This window comes from Pan paniscus, chromosome 4 (assembly GCF_029289425.2).
Source record: "Pan paniscus chromosome 4, NHGRI_mPanPan1-v2.0_pri, whole genome shotgun sequence".
NCBI lineage: Eukaryota > Metazoa > Chordata > Mammalia > Primates > Hominidae > Pan > Pan paniscus.
In genome coordinates this window covers 22,117,490-22,122,776 of record NC_073253.2, presented here as the reverse complement: position 1 = coordinate 22,122,776, position 5,287 = coordinate 22,117,490, and the positions used below count along the sequence as shown (strand labels likewise).

At 43.5% G+C, this 5,287-nt stretch overlaps 1 pseudogene; it reads left to right on the top strand.

Annotated features, from left to right (window-relative positions):
* Positions 1-2,934: 2,934 nt before the first annotated feature.
* On the top strand, positions 2,935-4,637 carry LOC100983675 (DNA polymerase delta subunit 2-like; annotated as a pseudogene).
* Positions 4,638-5,287: the final 650 nt, after the last annotated feature.

Here is a 5,287-nt window from a genome sequence, read left to right as displayed (position 1 = left end):
ACCAGGAAGAAGTTGAATCTCTGAATAGACCAATAACAGGAGCTGAAATTGTGGCAATAATCAATAGCTTACCAACCAAAAAGAGTCCAGAACCAGATGGATTCACAGCCGAATTCTACCAGAGGTACAAGGTGGAACTGGTACCATTCCTTCTGAAACTATTCCAATCAATAGAAAAAGAGGGAATCCTCCCTAACTCATTTTATGAGGCCAGCATCATTCTGATACCAAAGCCAGGCAGAGACACAACAAAAAAAGAGAATTTTAGACCAATATCCTTGATGAACATTGATGCAAAAATCCTCAATAAAATACTGGCAAAACGAATCCAGCAGCACATCAAAAAGCTTATCCACCATGATCAAGTGGGCTTCATCCCTGGGATGCAAGGCTGGTTCAATATACACAAATCAATACATGTAATCCAGCATATAAACAGAGCCAAAGACAAAAACCACATGATTATCTCAATAGATGCAGCAAAAGCCTTTGACAAAATTCAACAACCCTTCATGCTAAAAACTCTCAATAAATTAGGTATTGATGGGACGTATTTCAAAATAATAAGAGCTATCTATGACAAACCCACAGCCAGTATCATACTGAATGGGAAAAAACTGGAAGCATTCCCTTTGAAAATGGGCACAAGACAGGGATGCCCTCTCTCACCACTCCTATTCAACATAGTGTTGGAAGTTCTGGCTAGGGCAATTAGGCAGGAGAAGGAAATAAAGGGTATTCAATTAGGAAAAGAGGAAGTCAAATTGTCCCTGTTTGCAGATGACATGATTGTATATCTAGAAAACCCCATTGTCTCAGCCCACAATCTCCTTAAGCTGATAAGCAACTTCAGCAAAGTCTCAGGATACAAAATCAATGTACAAAAATCACAAGCATTCTTATACACCACCAACAGACAAACAGAGAGCCAAATCATGAGTGAACTCCCATTCACAATTGCTTCAAAGAGAATAAAATACCTAGGAATTCAACTTACAAGGGATGTGAAGGACCTCCTCAAGGAGAACTACAAACCACTGCTCAAGGAAATAAAAGAGGATACAAACAAATGGAAGAACATTCCATGCTCCTGGGTAGGAAGAATCAATATTGTGAAAATGGCCATACTGCCTAAGGTAATTGACAGATTCAATGCCATCCCCATCAAGCTACCAATGACTTTCTTCACATAATTCGAAAAAACTACTTTAAAGTTCATATGGAACCAAAAAAGAGCCCACATCGCCAAGTCAATCCTAAGCCAAAAGAACAAAGCTGGAGGCATCACACTACCTGACTTCAAACTATACTACAAGGCTACAGTAACCAAAACAGCGTGGTACTGGTACCAAAACAGAGATATAGATCAGTGGAACAGAACAGAGCCCTCAGAAATAACGCCGCATATCTACAACTATCTGATCTTTGACAAACCTGAGAAAAACAAGCAATGGGGAAAGGATTCCCTATTTAATAAATGGTGCTGGGAAAACTGGCTAGCCATATGTAGAAAGCTGAAACTGGATCCCTTCCTTACACCTTATACAAAAATTAATTCAAGATGGATTAAAGACTTAAACGTTAGACCTAAAACCATAAAAACCCTAGAAGAAAACCTAGGCATTACCATTCAGGACATAGGCATGGGCAAGGACTTCATGTCTAAAACACCAAAAGCAATGGCAACAAAAGCCAAAATTGACAAATGGGATCTAATTAAACTAAAGAGCTTCTGCACAGCAAAAGAAACTACCATCAGAGTGAACAGGCAACCTACAAAATGGGAGAAAATTTTTGCAATCTACTCATCTGACAACGGGCTAATATCCAGAATCTACAATGAACTCAAACAAATTTACAAGAAAAAAACAAACAACCCCATCAAAAAGTGGGCGAAGGACATGAACAGACACTTCTCAAAAGAAGACATTTATGCAGCCAAAAAACACATGAAAAAATGCTCATCATCACTGGCCATCAGAGAAATGCAAATCAAAACCACAATGAGATACCATCTCACACCAGTTAGAATGGCAATCATTAAAAAGTCAGGAAACAACAGGTGCTGGAGAGGATGTGGAGAAATAGGAACACTTTTACACTGTTGGTGGGACTGTAAACTAGTTCAACCATTGTGGAAGTCAGTGTGGCGATTCCTCAGGGATCTAGAACTAGAAATACCATTTGACCCAGCCATCCCATTACTGGGTATATACCCAAAGGACTATAAATCATGCTGCTATAAAGACACATGCACACGTATGTTTATTGTGGCATTATTCACAATAGCAAAGACTTGGAACCAACCCAAATGTCCAACAATGATAGACTGGATTAAGGAAATGTGACACATATACACCATGGACTACTATGCAGCCATAAAAAATGATGAGCTCATGTCCTTTGTAGGGACATGGATGAAATTGGAAATCATCATTCTCAGTAAACTATCGCAAGAACAAAAAACCAAACACCGCATGTTCTCACTCATAGGTGGGAATTGAACAATGAGAACACATGGACACAGGAAGGGGAATATCACACTCTGGGGACTGTTGTGGGGTGGGGGGAGGGGGGAGGGATAGCATCAGGAGATATACCTAATGCTAGAAGATGAGTTAGTGGGTGCAGCACACCAGCATGGCACATGTATACATATGTAACTAACCTGCACAATGTGCACATGTACCCTAAAACTTAAAGTATAATTTAAAAAAAAGAGTCTTCTTTAATCATGCAAACACCCCATAGGCACTACCCTAAATATGCTCTTCTGTTTGCCTACAGGTTTCTATAACTTGAAAGGAAATTCACTTTCAAAATCTCAACTTTGCATATCTGTTTATTCCTTGACCCACTATAACACACAGAAAGTCACAATGGGTCGAGGAATAAAGAGAAGTGCACAGAATTCTGCAGAAAGGAACTTCTGTCATGTCCATCAATGATCCATTTAGAATATCTAATAGCTGGGGATGCGGCGCGCCGCGCGGAGAACAGAGCTTTAGCCCGCAGAACGCCCATATGTATGCCACCCGCCTCATCCAAATGAGATCCTACCTGGAGAACCGGGCCCAGCAGCACTGGGGCAGTGGAGCGGTAGTGAAGAAGCTGCGCGAGCTGCAGCCCGGGGAGAAGCGCTGTGTGGTGGGCACTTTGTTCAAGTCCATGCCGCTGCAGCCCTCCATCCTGCAGGAGATCAGTGAGGAGCACAACCTGCTCCCGCAGCCTCCTCGGAGCAAATACATCCACCCAGATGACGTGCTGGTCTTGGAAGATGAACTGCAGCGTATCAAACTAAAAGGCACCATTGACGTGTCAAAGTTGGTTACAGGGACCATCCTGGCCGTGTTTGGCTCCGTGAGGGACGACGGGAAGTTTCTGGTGGAAGACCACTGCTTTGCTGACCTCACACCAACAAGCCCGCACCCCTGCTTGACGCAGATAGGTTCCTGCTACTGGTGTCTGGCCTGGGCCTGGGTGGAGGTGGAGGCGAGAGCCTGCTGGGCACCCAGCTGCTGGTGGACGTGGTGACGGGGCAGCTTAGGGACGAAGGGGAGCAGTTCAGCACGGCCCACGTCTCCCGAGTTGTCCTTGAAGGCAACCTCCTCAGCCACAGCACCCAGAGCAGAGATTCTATCGATAAGGCCAAGTACCTCACCAAGAAAACCCAGGCAGCCAGCGTGGAGGCCGTGAAGATGCTGGATGAGATCCTCCTGCAGCTGAGCTCCTCAGTGCCTGTGGACGTGATGCCAGGCGAGTTTGATCCCACCAACTACACACTCCCCCAGCAGCCCCTCCACCCCTGCATGTTCCTGCTGGCCACTGCCTAACTCCACACTCCAGCTAGTCATCAAACCTTACCAGGCCACCATTGATGGAGTCAGATTCCTGGGGACATCAGGACAGAACATGAGTGACATTTTCCGATACAGCAGCATGGAGGATCACTTGGAGATCCTGGAGTGGACACTGCGGGTCCGTCACATCAGTCCCACAACCCCTGACACCCTAGGTTGTTACCCCTTCTGCAAAACCGACCCGTTCTTCTTCCCAGAGTGCCCGCATGTCTACTTTTGTGGCAGCACCCCCAGCTTTGGCTGTTGGTGACCATCCCTGACTTAAGTGCCATGCAGACCGCCTGCCTCGTGAACCTGCCCAGCCTGGCCTGCCAGCCCATCAGCTTCTCGGGCTTCGGGGCAGAGGACGATGATCTGGGAGGCCTGGGCCTGGGCCTCTGACTCAAAAAGGTGGTTTTGACCAGAGAGGCCCAGATGGAGGCTGTTCATTCCCTGCAGTGTCGGCATTGTAAATAAAGCCTGAGCATTTGCTGATGCGGAAAAAAAAAAAAAAAAAGAATATCCCATAGTTTTAGCTTTTACCTTACTTGATCTCTCTGGAGTCTAATATTGTTGCTAAATCCTTCACTGAAACACTGTCCTCTCATGGTTTCTAACATGAAACCCTCTTTTTTCTCTTCCTCTCTCTCTATGGCTATTGCTCTCTAGCATCCTTTTAAGCTCAGCATCTCCTACCCTCCTTTTAAGTTCTGAAGCTTCTCCAAATTCTATCCTTGTCTCTCTTTTCTTCTCATCCTACATACACTTATCAAGCAGTGTTATCATCTACCACCAGCTCTCTTCTACCTCTCCAACTTAAATTGATCATAGCACTATTCTGATCTTCAGACTCTTAACTCTAATTTCTCAGATTATATTCATCTGAAAATGCCAAAGGATATTGAATCATCATCTTCCTTTCAAAACTGTATTTGGTCTACATGTTCTGTCTCCCATCCATTGCAAAACCTGAAACCTGGTGTTTATTTATATTTATTCTATAAGTATTTTTCTCCTTTAACCTTATATCAAATCAGTGAATAAAATATTTTATTCTCTCCATCTTCACTGCTTCTGCCAGTCATGGTGTACGTTATTTCTTGCCTGAATTACTACAGTCATCTCATATCTTATGTGTCCCCTTCACATTGTTGGAAGTGATATTGTTATATTAAATGAAAGCAAACCTAACTGCATAAATTTCTCAAGAGTTTCCCATCAAAGACACTATAAAATCCACTATCTCTTAAGTGCATTCAAATTTCCTCATAAATTTGTATATTCATACCAAACCAAGCTGGCTTTCACCTACCTTCACCGCATTTTTTATTTTTCCATTATACTTCTGATTCTCTGAACATACATTTTTTTGTTTTTTGAGTTTTGGTTTTGAGACAAGGTCTTGCTCTGTCACCAAGGCAGGAGTGCAATGGTGCAATCATAGCTCA